At 39.5% G+C, this 15,129-nt stretch overlaps 1 long non-coding RNA gene across 2 annotated transcripts in view; it reads right to left on the bottom strand.

Moving 5' to 3' along the window:
* Positions 1–15,129, bottom strand: part of LOC103145330 (uncharacterized) — a 315,073-nt gene that overhangs the window by 109,671 nt on the left and 190,273 nt on the right. The gene's annotated exons all lie outside the window — the stretch shown is intronic.

Raw genomic sequence — 15,129 nt, 5'->3', positions numbered from 1 at the left:
CCCCCCTCCTAAGTTTCCGCAATCGACAGATTTCGACTCCCGTGAGTCGTGAGACAGTGAAAATGCAAACTGTCGATTGCTGTCGGAAACTGTTGCTCACGAGCTGCGTTCGCGTCAGAATACAGGGTCAAAAATCCCACTTTTCGTCTTGTAATTTTATTTCCAAAATATTAATGTTCTTTTCGCTTCACAATTATGCACTTTATGCATAATTGTGAAGCAACCTTATGTATGATGCACAACAAGACTTTGTCATCATTGATATTTGCTCACATTAGACATACATTTATGTTCCCAAAGGCTGAATAAATGTTGACAAAAATATTTTCAGGGCAAAAAAAAAAAAAAGAAAAAGAAAAAAATCGCCAGAGTTTCATCTTTAGTTCAATAGTAAAACTAAAAAAACTAAAAAAGAAAATAATAATAATAATACACCACAGTTTGCACAAGGCAAGTTTATTTGTATTGTACCATTCATAAGGAATCCTTTCAAAGTGCCTTTCAGGAAAAATAAAGGAACATAGTTAAAAACAAAAAAAACAAACATACACACAAAAGAACCACATAAAAGCTTAGAAACATGAGATATTCATTAAAACGACAACATGTAACCAAATAAAAGGCTAAAACAGAAAAGATAAAGTGATCATTGGTATTTACGGATAAGCTGCAGTTAAAAAAAATAAAAAAATCTGTCCTGATTGAAAGCAGCCTACAGCTTCTACACGTCTCATGTAAATGAGAAGAAGAGAAAACTAAAAACTGTCTGCCTTTGTTCAGTCCTGGCTCAGAAAACACTGAGTGAAAAGATCTCTTGTAACTTCAGATATAACAGTTTATTAATGCATATTGCATGTTGTCCCATACATTTGGTAAAGTCAGAGGAGTTTAAGTTGGAAAAAAGTTCATTGGAAGCAAGAGAAACTAAAATACATAATAGTTGCAGTAAAAAAAATAATACATTTTAATACGACCAAAGGACACAAAAAACAGCAGAGATGGAAGCATCTCTCGCCTCAAGTGTCCCTTTATGAAACTGTGCAAGACCGATGGAGCTATCCCTTCATGTAAATCTCAGCCATAAATCCACCTATAAACAACGAGAGTATGAAAACGAAGCAAAACAGGACACCTGCGGTGAATATTTTGTTGACATTTACAACAGGTTTATCAAAAGGTTTTGCCCATCATTCTATGTGCTGCCCAGGAGGCAGTGATGTATGGCTGGCCAGAAACAGTTAATCAACTTCAGCAGGGGAAGAAATATTCACGCCGGGTAATTGAGAACACAATAGCAAGCTCTATGATATAGAGAGTGTACATTTAGATGTGCTGACACCTGGACATTGTGACTTGGGGGAGGGGGGGAGTGATTTAGAGTTGAAATGTGATATTAACTTACGACATGGCTGCAGCCATCATCTTGTAATTGGACAAAAAAAGGCAGAACCAGTTCTAGGTTGGAATGGTAATGAATCATCTTGTGTATATTTAAAATATGAAAGACAGGGAAGACTAGTACAAGTAATGCCAAAAATTGCCATGCTCGAGCATCAAAGCACTTTCCGATGTGTGCCTGCTCTGTATCATAAGTGAGATGTGGAAACACAAACTGATCCCCAATAAAAAAAAAACAGCTACTGTAACGAGTAAAAGAGAGGGGGTGGGGGGGAGATATCCGCTTTAGAAAGTGGTTGGTAATATACATATCAAAAGAAAGACAAGGAGATTTCCAGTGCCTGTGCATCCCATCCATGTACCCCGCCCCTCCGCCCCCGTCCTGGGCTGGGAGAGTGAGCAGGGGGTCTGTTGCAAATGTTTTGCAGGTGAGCGAGAGCCAGAAACCTGCTTACGATGCTCTGCTGCTCATAATCCATAGGTTCTATCAGCAGATTACTAGAAATAAAGTGTTGGGAGAGACGTAAAGCGGGACTCAGAATCCCAAATGAGACAATGATGGGTTTTTTTAGTCTGCACATTGCGGCGATGCATATTATTACCAGCTCAGAAAAGAAGAAGAAGAAGAAAAAAAAAAAAAAAAAAAGGAAATTCTGAAAGGGGGATCTGTTTAAATCGTGCCAGGATTATATGGTAATTTATGTGGCAATATTTCATAGACGTACCTGAAATCAAGAGTGGGGGCCAACAGGAACAAAATGTTTTAGAAAATATACTCACAGTATCTGCCTGGTGAATTTTCATAGGTGAACAATTTATTTAACTCCTATGTTTTTCCAATTATTTAAACTCTTTTTTTTTTTTTTTACTTTCTACCCTCTCAAGTACCACTGGATGTGTGTAGGGCAATTCATTTGTCACACGGCTTTACCCATTAGAGCTCGACTGCTAAATGCTTCACCTTTTGATTTTGAGGAGGAGTACAGGATTTGTCAAGGGAGAGGGGAAGGTGCTTTATTGCTCCAAATTTCATCACAATAAAGGCTTATAGGGAAGGTGGCATAATCGTTGCCCTATAAATGTCTCTGTGTAGATTACATGCTTCTCGCCCGATTAATCCTGGTAATTGATGAACTTGTATGCTGACAATTTTTTTTATATTATTTTGTAATTTGTTTATTAATTAAGATAACACTTATTTTGGGACCTCAACCAAGTAAACGCGATTATGTGCACTGCGGGGTGAGTGTTCAGCGTTCCTGACGTTCCCAAAGCAGCGGGGCTGGCTGAGCTGGCAGGCTGCTGCTTGCCAGGGAATGTCTAATATTCTTCCACTGAGAAGTTTAATTCATTTGCCATGAAGCTAAAAATAAACACAGTCACACTTAATTGGGCTCTGAATGTGAGCATTATTGAGTTGCAAGACCACAAATTACAGCCAAGGACTAAACATTTAAAGAGCTGAAAAACTGTGCAAAGCAAATGTATTTACACACTGTGACTGTATAAAAGCCAATATATGCAGTGCCCAGAAGAATTATTCATTACTCCATGAACTTTTTCACATTTTGTCACACCGCAATCACGAACTTCAATGTCTTTCATTGGGAAATGTTTTTGACAGATGAAAAGAAACTGGAAAGTAGAAGGAGAAAAACCTGAAAAGTCAAATGCGCGTATGTGTACAGCTATTCTGACTGGATGCTCCGGCGAACCGCCTCTCGGTGCCCACAGCTGCAAAGAGTTTTGGGGTATGTCTCAGCCAGCTTTGCACATCTAAGGACTGAAAATTTTGCCCAATCTTCTTGCAAAATAGTAAACTCAATCAGGTTGGATGGAGAGCATCTGTGACCTTCAATTTTCAGGCTTTGCTACAAATTGTTAAATGGATTCAGTACTGGACCTGCAGGAAAAAAGAAATACCATCTGCAGCCTCTAGCAGGTTTTCTCCCGAGACCACTGTAGTTTTAGCTCTATCCACCAACTCAACAACAGTCAAATTTTAGTCTTGTATGACCAAGTCTTCATATTAATTTCTTTGTCATGCAACTGTTTTTTATTTATTTTTTTTAACAAATACCAAAAGATTTTCTCTCTCTTGACATATACCATCAGGAGTTAAAGTCCTGAGATGAAACATTTGCAATGTTTGTGATGCACAGTGACTCCGAGGCAGGGCGAGGGGAGCATCAGGATACGAGAAAGAGAAAAGCCAAAAAAGATTTCCATAAAAAAGTGGAATAAATAGGTGCCGGAGCTACAACAATTTGGATTTACATACATTATCCAGTTCTATCTCTTTGGGATATTTCACAGTCGTGATATGTGAGCAGGAGCTGAGAGATAAACTAAATATGACCTATGCTCTGCAGGCTGAGCCAGAAAGAGCAGACGCCTGTAAGAATACTCAAGGAGCAGAAAAAAGGGGATGAGAGGATGAGGACAAAAAGCCAAGGGAAGGAAGAAAAATGACACTAAAAGGCAGGCACGGACTGATTGATGTTCTGCCGCATTTGAAGATCAGTGGCAGCCTTGTGGTGGCAAGCACAGGGGTCAGTGAGTGTGTGCGTTAAAAATGTGTGTCCATGATCGCTTATAAGGGCATATGGCTTTCTTTGACGGTTTCTCTGGTGGCATTGTGCCTGTGTGCAGAAACATGTTTCCAGAGTCCCTCTCTCAGTTCCTCTCTTTCTCTCTCACACACACACGCACACATGCAATCTCTCTCCATTGTAGGACAAGTCTCAGTCACTGGGCAGCTGGGGGAAATCAGATGGGAGCAGAGAATAACATGCTCAATTTGGCTTGGGAGTGGAGCCGGGGCTAGAAGAAAGGAGAGCACCGTGATGTATCGAGCCGTTTGCCAGCCGGGTAGGGCACATGGTGGCAGCCCTCGCTCTGCCTGTCAGCAAATACACATTTTTAACCCCCGAGCAATGGGAGTCCGGAGTATGTCAGCAAGAGAGCAGGTGGAAGGAAAAGTGTGAATGATTTGTATCAGAACAGCGTGAAAGTGCTCACCAAAGAACTGGCGCGCTGTGAAAATTGTGAACAAAACACAAGCAAAGGATTAAAAAATCTGCTAAATGCTAAATGATTTGAAACCAATAAATATCAAATGGCAAAAACTGAGGATTGTTTTAAAATACAGTTAAAATTAAATATTTACACAACAATCCCAAGATGTCACAAATGGAAACAAGTGTGTTTGTGGGGTTTCCTTACAATGCATCCACAGGTGTTTTGAAAAATTAGCTCAGCTGCTTTAAATTGACATTTAATAGGCTTACATGGCAAAATCCTCTGGACTTTGACAAATTACTTATGCTTAGCATCTTAATATATTTCTGTCCTTTGGCATCTCCGATGTGTAAAATGCTTTAAAATTAATCGTTTATAGAAGTTGCGAAATCTACATGGAAAAAAAAAAACGACCTTTGGGAAAATCCAACATTTAAGATGGGCACATTTAAAGAAACACACATCGAGGCATAAATGTTTTTTAACAAAGCCAATATTGGCTCCATTATTGGCAATCCTTTATACACCAGTTTCTAAGAACTTCTAATGAGCAATCCATGACTTCCTGTTTCCCTGTCATGACACAGTGGCCAATTTCACTTAGTCACTAAGCAAGACCAGGACCAATGTTCATCGGGCCATCACACACAGTGAGGAACAAAAAAAAATAAAAAAACAATTGCCAAAGATTGTTATAAATTAGTAGTCGGTGAATCCAAACTTCACCAACTACTGGCATGTCAGGAAAACCAAGTTTTCAAAACAAACATTAGCCCATGACTACATGACAAGTGATGTCAGAAAAACACATTTTGAATCTTACACAATTACAAATGTAAACCAGTGAAAAGCAGTAAAATCTGTGAACTCAACCAGTATACTAATATTGGATGGTCACTGAGTCGTTCTAGTGAATAATGATCTGGAAAAATGGTCAAATACGTGAAAATATTTGACCAAATACAAAGGTAATGTCCTTTTGACAGAATCCTTAGATCTAAATCCTAAAGAAAAGCTGCAGGATGAGCAGAGGAGAAACTCAGAGAGAATGAGACAGCAGGGGTAGCAATAATTGTGCCACCAGTTTTGTTAAAAAGAAAAAAAAACTAATATTTCTGAACATGGCAAAAAGAAGCTATAAGGTTTGTTTGACCATTTCAATCAATCAAAATTTTTTCAATATTTATTTGCAAGCGAAATAAAAAAAATATTTGGTTTTAAGGCTTTTTACACAGCGGTGCAAAAAGTGCGCCCATTGTCTAGGGAGTCTAGGGTTTCGGATATGTAGGAATTTATCTACAAATCTTTTAAACACGTGAATTTTGTTCAACAAATAAGCTGTGTTAGACTTCAGGTTAGACTTATAATTTTAATTCATACTGTCTTACTGTTGTAATTTTAGAACCTCGGAAATAGGAGATCAACTTTGTGTGCACCTGGACTTTGAGTAATTTTTACACCTTGAAGCAACAGATGATGCCATCCAGACACTTAAACTTTTGGAGCAGCAATTGTGCCATATTGGAACGAGAGAAAAATGTCGTCATTGTGCTGTTCCCCCTTTCAAACTTCATGACAACCAAACAGAGGCACCTTAACACTATATCAGTGTATGCTAGGAAATAAGCTGGCATCTTAAAATCAGCTATATAACATCAGCGTTTTTGGCAAATGCAGCAAAGAACACCACGCCGCCTCACATTCAACCACTTAACACATTCTCGACTTTGCTACTTTCTCCTTTTATCAACTCGGGAGTCTCTCACTGCTACGTCAACATTAGGCCTTGTTCCACCTCTGTGCTTGAAATGCAAAACAAACAAAAAAGAAAAAGCACGTCATTTCTATTTATAAAAAATTCACAGCTTTTTTTTTTTTATGACAATCTTGCTTATTTCAGCAACAAAACAATATGCTGCATTTTGTATTACAACATGGTGACAAAATGAACTGGGATAGTTTCAGAAATGTCAGCATCTGACGACATTTTTCACCTTTAACCAGGTCAAAGACAAAGGGCTCAAACTACAGTTCCTAAATAAAGTTCATCATTTCCACCTTTGAAATTATGTATTTTTGCTTTTGGTTTAATTGAACCTAATGTTTCCCAGGTATGAAAAGCAGCCGTTTGCCACAAGAACTTTCATATGAAATTATCCATCACACCAAGGTTCCAGATATAGTCGTTCTAACAATTGATGATTTTAAGATGCTTAGTCAGGTAGAGTGCAAAAGAAAATGTGGTCATTTGAACTACAGAAGCTTTTATCTACCAGCACCAGGTCTTTAAAAATTAATTTTGGTTTGACCAGGGATCTTAAAGTATTTTTATTTTTATTTCTGGGCAGCTAATGCATATTTCAAAAACAAACTAATAATTAGCCTTCTATATATTCTATTGTCAGTGTGAATGATCACATGACCAGACCTTTTTACGTCCTGCTTGCAGAAGTTTATGTGCAGGATTTAGAACGTAATGCAGCTTAATTAACAGGCGTAACTGATATATTAAAGTGGTGTGTTATTGATTCATAATGGGAATAATATGTCTCATGTTTATTTTAAAACTGTAAGAGCATTTGTGTTTGAAACCCAAAATGGTGGAGTCACTGTAATAGTGACTCCACCACACTGACAAAAAGTACAAATAACAAGCTGGCATCTAGAAACATCTAGTCGGTAAATTGTAAGGTAGCGAGTTAACGCCTTTCACTGTAGACACACCCGGGGTAGGATCAAGCTCAAGATTGTGTGGAAAGCCCTGAAAGCATTGTTGGTTTCCCCCCCAAGTTATAGGAAAATTGCAAGTACAACTCCTGAACCACACGAAGGCTTTCCAAACAGCTCACTTCAAATCCTCTCTATTGCTGCATAAGAACCATTTTTCAAAAAAATTCAGCATGCTGCCTCTGTGGTTTAAAGTGTACACTTTAGTGAGACGATACGCGTCTTTATTCTTTGTATGTGACCTCCACACGTAGAAGATTTATCTTTATTTGCCCAGAGGAGATGCAGCTCTGACTAGAAAAAACATGAAAGTGTTCTAAACATGCCAAATTGCTGTCTGACCTCCGACCTCTCACTTCAGTTAACTTGCAGTGTGCTTAATGAACTACAGTAAGACAAAACTCGTTAAAAACTACCACTGGATAAAAATCTCAAGAAAAATCACATGAAGCCACATATTTCTGAAGGAATGCATATTAGAGCATCTCTCTTGGTACAGGATGTTTCAATAGGAGCCCAGGAAGTCGGTATTTTTTTGCTGTTTGTTGGCAGCATGCAAGGCAGCCTGAAGGTCCCATTGCAACACATAAAAACACACACAAGCCTCCACAGCAAAACTAAAGATTTCTTTTCAGCTTGAGTCGAGGGAAGTGGGCTGGGGAGGCCCTTTGATGTGGGAACACTGAGGTCAACATGAACAGTCTGTGCAGCGCTAAATTCCATCCCCCACAAAAGTTCCCTTTTCGCTTCTGCAGCTACTGGCTTCGGTTTTTGAAGCCTATCTTCAAAACAAGTTTAAAAAAAGAATTTAGCACGGTCTGCATATGTAGGAGTACAGCATGGATAAATGCCATGATTCTGGCTGGAGTCAACACGTTTTCTTTTAAAGTCTGCAGTGTTGCGTTTAAGTTTTTTTGTTTTTTTTTTCTTCCCATTTCTTACATGTATGGCCCTTTGTTTTCTGAATCCAAGGGAAGACGTAAAAGGTCTAACCACCACATGAACTGATTTCAAATGTCATGTCTTATTAGACGCAAACAGAGGGGAACGTCTGGTTTGCTCAGACGTCCAATGAATTTGTCAAAATTTTATGATAATTCATTCAATTACTCTTTAGACATTTAAATGATGTTGGGAGTGAGAAGGGAGGTGATGAGGGTCAGCTGAAGAGAGAAGAGAACGGGAAGGCGAGAGGGAGCTAAGGGGGCGGTGGGGGTGGGCTAGGAAAAGAGGGATTGGGGAATAATCCTGCTCTTGATATTACACTCCCTCCAGAGGCCTTTTAAAGGCTCCCGTCTCAGTGTGAGGCCTCCTAAACTTCTCAGCAGCAGCCAGTCAGGCCCCCTCCTCTCCAAATACCTCTGTACAAACCCATCTACTGCTGAACCCACACGCATGGTAATTAAAAACCCATGTACTGTAGTAGTATGTTTGAGGAATCTTTGGTTTTCACACGTTTTAGTGGACATGAGAGGGCAAATGTCCTTTGTTGCAATACGCTCTCAACTGTGCCTGTGTCGAGAAAACAACAACAAGCGAAGCAATAGAAAACACACAAACAAGCATGCACTTACGCAAACACTAGCGCTTTCATTCCTGAGAGAATGACAATAAAAAGGCCCGTTGCTTCTCTTGACCTTTGGCCCCTGACCCCTGGAGGTCTCCCTGTGCCTTTGCTGGAAGGCGGGGGGTGTTAAAAGGTGTGGAGGTGGTGGGGTCCTGAGAACACCTCCCTTAGTGAGACCAGCTCAGAAAAGGCATCATGGGTAAGCTCCCCCTCTAGTGTTCAATATCACCCTATGTTCTATGTGGCAACATGTGCATTTTCCTTTTAAACACATAACCAAAACTAGTCTTCCTTATTACAAATGCATGGCAATGTATGTTTCTACAAGCTCTGAATCACCTCGCAGTTCCCAACCTAAATAAACAGATAGAAATAAGCTTTGTTATGCTTTAAATTGAGGCATTTTTGGTTGTTTTTGTCTTTTAATCGATCACCAAACATATTACCCACTGTACCATTGAATTAAATGTAAAGGGGACATTTTAGAAGAGGACACTGGTTCTGGTGACACAGGTAACTGGTTCTCAAACTTTGCATAACAACCACCACCTCAGTAAATAGCATGCTTCCATCATTTTTGACAGACAATATAAATGTTATTGAAACAAAACTTTGGCTTTTTTTTTAAGTTGATTTCATTAAACTAAAGAACACAATTCACTGACCATTCATGATTGGTTGGAGGAAGCAGTTTCATTTTTTTTACTGAGAGGTTAAAATCTCAAAGTTGATGAAATTAACAAAAAGTTAAAGTTGGAATTCCATGTCAGAATGTGTGAGGTTTATAATGGACCTTAAAAATCTAATATTTGCATCTCTGATGATTTGAGTGTCATTAAATCGTTCACACACAGCATTCTGCAGTCTCTTATACTGAACTTGATGCTAGAATGTTTGAACATTCATCCCAGAGTGCACAACATTATTAGTTTGCATTACTAATAAAGATGTAAATAAGATAGATATTTGATAGGCTTGCTTGGAAAAAAAAAAAAAAGAAAATCATTTTGTCCTTTTCTTGATTTGCTGCTATGATTCTTACACACAATGAAGGGCTGAGCAGCATGTCTCCTGTCACTGACACTTGTGTAAAACTGGCACTTGCATGTGTACGCTTATGTTGGCATGATAACAGAATAAACAGTTGAAATGGCTGAAAGAAAGAGGGGGTGAGAAGGGCGCAGATATGAGTGCAAATTGAGGCACGAATGACTGAAAGTTGGCCACTGCAAGGTAAAGAAAACAAAGAACAAAACTCAAAGTAAACAGCTTCCAATTCAGGCCAGGCATGGCTGACTGTTAAAATAAGCAAACAATTACATGACTTAGAATTGTATTTTATTTTTTTAAAACCATGACTGACGTTGACCTGGACCTCGTCAGTACCAGTAGTTACCCTGATCACTGAGCATATCCATGAGTTACTCCTACTGGTCATCCAGCTTGAAACTTTTACATGGTTGAGTTGGTTTTGATGTTCTGAATTCAAAGCCAAATAGCCACCAAAGCTCATTCCTGACTCATGTTGTCTAATTTAACCCTGACTGGGAATTCTGAAAATGTCCCTCACCACATTTCTCCTTTGAGTATTTTTTTTTGTTTTTGTCAAAAACTAAGATCAATGCACCTTGAACAGAAAATGTTTTTGGCTTTAGGTGATAACTGGTTTTACATCACTAGATCAAATTCATCTAGCAAATAATTAATATAACACTGTTTTGTTTTTTTCTGACTGCCTCTGAAGGAAGCCAATGCTACCTGTAACACAGTTTGAGAGCCTCGTCCTAGAACATATATCATATTACGATGCCTGCTGAGGTTTCCTCTTTCTCTTGCAGGATGGGCTTTTGCCGTAGGCACATTCAAAGCATCTGCTCATTGCTGCCTCAAAGCCGAGGATGGCGTTTTCCATTCACGTCCAAACCATTCTGCTGCCTCCTTTTCTAGCTGAGCCACGCCTGAGGCCATGCTAATTACTTTCCCTCTTGTGCTAAATTACCCAACTTTCACTGGGACTCTGTTGCCCGCTAGAGTCCAGCATCGATACCAGACGGAGAGGACGGAGTGAATGATGAAGAAAGGGGACAGAGAGGCAGAGGGAGGAGTGAGTGGTGAAAATAGAAACAAACCAATAATCTTCTACGCAGCCTCCTAAACGAGAGCCGCTCCGTCCCTAATGTAGACAAGTCATTTTGTACAAACCTTTAAAGCCCACTGGGCCAGGCGAGCATGCAGAGCAGCGCCGCCTGTTTCAAAGATCTTTTGCAATCAGTTACACAATGGACCCCCTCATTTTATGCTGCTACATCATAAAAGTGCTCCTTTTGTTACATTTCCATCCTTAAAAGGGTCTTAATCCCCATCCTTTCAGACCAGTCTATGGTAAATTCCTCAGGGACATCCCATTCGCTGCAAGGGCTGGAGTGACCCACTCAGAAACCAGCATGCAGGGCTTTGAGCTTTTCTTCTGCTGCCACTCTCCAGAGAACATTAAATCGTACTTTTCATCCCCCTCACCGTAGGGGGAAGCCCCTTAATGATGACAGAGAAAGAGAAATTCCTCCACTCTGTCCTATGACACCATTCTGCTGTCAAGCAGGCGTCTCGGCAGACAGAGAATCAAACATGGCTTCCTGCAGGTGGAACGCCAGTGAAGGTCACAGTACAGTCCAAAGAGACTAGAAGGATGGAGGACGGGAAGGAGGGAGGGAGAGGAAAGAAAGGTTGTACTTCAAAGGAAGACCAGCTTTTTCCATTGCAAATTGAGTCATCTGAAGGAAAGGGTTGGGGGTGGGGGGGGAAGGGGAATGACAGCCACAAAACTACATTTATAGTACAGACTGAATTTGTTGAAGTTGCTTCCGTGTGAGGACAACATTCTTTGTAGAAGTCTTCATACTTGTACAAGATTTCCATATTCATGTTACAACAACCTTTATTTAATTCCTTTTATTCAGATTTCATGAGACAGACCAACACAAGGTGTGCATATGTGTAAAGTGAAAAGAAAATTGTGTACAAAATTCCAACTTTTTAACAAAAAAAAAACCCTGAACATGCAATTATGTTCAGCTCACGTGAATCAGAAAAGAAACACTGAACATCACCCATCATGTCATTTGATAAAACATGATGTTGGCAAATTCAACCAATATTGGAGGCTCCCTTCAGAGGGGCGAGAGGGCTGGTTAGAGTTGTGAAAAATATGGACACATCTACAAACCAGGCCAACCTTGGAACCCTTGAGGCAGGTAAAGTATTCTTTAGGAAAGGTTTTTCAAACAGGACAGAATTTAAAAGAGCGTATTTGCTCATTAGAATCACCTATTGAAAGTTCAGACTTTAATCATATGTATTTATATAGTGCCAACTCACAACAACTGTCTCAAGGCACTTTCCAAAAAAACAACAACAACAAAAAAAAACAACTTTAATCCAATTGAGAATCTTTAAAAGCATTTTGAGAATTAAGTTAAGGTAACAAATGCTTTCAATCCTGCTCCACTGAGCCTGAGCTGTTTTGCACAGAAGAATTGACAAAAAATTCAATCTCTAGATGTGCAAAGTTGGTCATCAGCCAAATGACTTTGAACTTGCTGCAGTGATATGTTTTTTACTTAATAATGGCTCAATTGGGGCCAAATATAGATAGGCACCAAAATTAAAAATAAATAAATAAATAGATAAAATAAAATAAAAATGTGTCAATTTTCATCTATTTCACAATTCTGAAGCATTTTGTGCTATGAACAACATCATTTTATTTGTAGAAAGCTGCCAAACAAACAAGTGCTGCTGCCTTTTTAGCTGGTGTCTTGGTCTTTGTGTCTGAGTGTATAGCATTATTAGAAAGTCAGGTCAGTCCGTTGAAAGAGTAATGCTGAGGGATTTGAGCAGGTGAGGATGTCACTGATAGTTTTCAGCAAGAGACGGACATGGACTTCTATACTCCATAATCCTCCAGCTACAAGCCTTACCCCTCTGTAATGGCTTTTGTGACTGGCCGGATTTGGCCAACACAAAAGTCATGGAAATGTATACCTGCACATACAAAGCCAGCTCAGACACCCTGTGAAGTCCAATCAGGTGTTTTTCTTTTCCTTTCTTTTTTTTTTTTTTTTGTGGTTTTGTCTTAGTTCTCAAAGTTTCCCCTATCTTCATAGTATTCTTTCAAACTAATTTACAATCAGGGACATTAGAATATGGGTGATGTAAATGCAGTGGGCCACCTGGTTCAACTTGAGGAAAATTGAAATAAAAGAGATGCCATCAAAAGCAATAATGACATGCAGAGTCGGGGAGGGGCTAGTAAGAGCCAATAATCACAACCAGCACTAAAGCTGGAATCTGATTAAACTGCTAATGACCTGTCACTCAACACTGAGGCAGATGTTTATAGATGCCCAGTACCAACCGCACAGCTCATCAGTCAGAGTCAGAACCTTGGCAGCCATATCACCTACCACACCCACTTACTTAGCATGGCCCATGTGCAACACTGGGGAAAACGGCTACCAGGTTACAAATAGTGAATGTGCCATGAAAGAATTAAAGGACAATTCTCCTGCATTTATTCAATTGTGTCTATTTGTTTCTTTACTCTTACTGTCTTTCTTGTGCGGCTACGCTGCAACACCACCTCTGCCTCCCCTGAGCCACTGTCCCGTTACTTTCCCCATTTGTAATGTGGAAGCAGCCATTTTCTTGTAGTGACTCTCTCAGCTTTCACCCTGACGCGTGACACTCATGACAAATTGGGTGTGGAAGTGAAGGTGATGGGCTGTGAAAGCAATGCCCCTGCCCCCTCCCTCTCCATACACACAGCACACATACACGTGAACATGGCCAGACAAAAATACAAAAACATCAATGTGCGCGCGCGTGTGTGTATGTGTGTGTGTGTGCATGTACGTGTTTTCACCCACAATACTTATAGTCACTCAACCCTCCTTGGAGACAAAGAACAAAGGTTGTGTTGCAAACAGGGTGATGACCCACCTGAATGTGTATCGGACAAAAAAGAAACAGGAAATGGAAATGTTGACTTCCTTCAACTGTAATCTTGAGTTTAAACGTGTTTTCACTTGAGCCCCGTTTGTTTAAACCTTTTGAATAATGTCAGATTTCCTTTTCTTAAATAACCCAAAATCTACTGTCCATTACTTCCGCATTTCAGGTCTGTTCTTAATTTGGAAGCAAGACAGTTTAACATTTCCATCAAACAGTCCTGACAGTTTGTTTTCCAATAATTTATTAACCAGTTAAAGCGCCTTGATCACCTACGGTTATTGTGAGACATCTCGCAATTCCAACTGGGAGAAAAAAAAAAAAAGATCATACTGAATTGTGCAGGAATTATCATACCATTAGACTAATTCCCATAGAAGTATTTAAATTATATGGTTGGTTGATTGCATGATGAATTAAAGAGTCTTTTTTTTTTCTCTTACAAAGATCCACATCGAATGGTAATCATGATGGGGGCTCTCAGGAACATTTAAGAACAGACAGGCCGGAACAGCACTAACCTAATACAGTAGACCTATTATTATACTCATCACCTCCTGGGACGTAATCCAACCTGTAGGCCGAGTCTCATCCACAGGTATTTGATCACATCATAATGCGCACATTAATGCTACGCAAATGCATGGTGTGAGAACCTGAGCAACTTGATTTGTTCTCCCTTTATTCGAATAAATCTAAATACTCTCTCACTAACTTAAGTCACTGGTGCTTATTGTAATCTCAGTATGAATGCAGCTGTTCATTAAAGGCCTCAGAGGCTTGTTAGTGAACAAACAGCGTCGTAAACACTGATGAACACACAGGGATATAAAGTTGTGGACACGTTTAAAGCAAAGTTAGGATATAAAAAAAATCCAAAGCTTTAAACATCTCACAGAGCTGCATCACGTGAAAACGAAACGAGTTTGACACAGCTGCAACCCTACCAGGGCGTAGCTGTCCATCTGAACTGCCAGGTGGAGAACATTAATCACAAACCCAGTCGAGCTCAGGTGGGAGGATGTGAGAAATCAACTATTAGATTGGAATAGATAAGAGGAAACAACCTTTATTGTCCCTCAGTGGGGAAAGTCCAGTGTGCAAACGGCAGCTATTAAAAATAGCATACCCAGATTCAAAGAAATGTACAACTGAAGAGAATGACAAATTGAGACAAGATTTTATACTTGCTTAAACACTGCTGTGTCATGATTTGAGGACTAGGTTTTTTGTTAATCTATTTACATTGGTTACATAACAGATATCTGCTGCATGCATTGGTGGCTATGAATGGGGAATCAAGGGTGTGTCCAAGCTGATATGCTGCTTTCAGCGCTGTTAAAAAACAAAAAACAAAAAACAAAAAAAAAATAAATAAATAAATAAATATATATATATATATATATATA

The sequence above is a fragment of the Poecilia formosa genome, unplaced genomic scaffold (genome assembly GCF_000485575.1).
Source record: "Poecilia formosa unplaced genomic scaffold, Poecilia_formosa-5.1.2 Scaffold5, whole genome shotgun sequence".
Classification (NCBI taxonomy): Eukaryota; Metazoa; Chordata; class Actinopteri; order Cyprinodontiformes; family Poeciliidae; genus Poecilia; species Poecilia formosa.
This window is presented reverse-complemented; position numbering and strand designations above follow the sequence as displayed.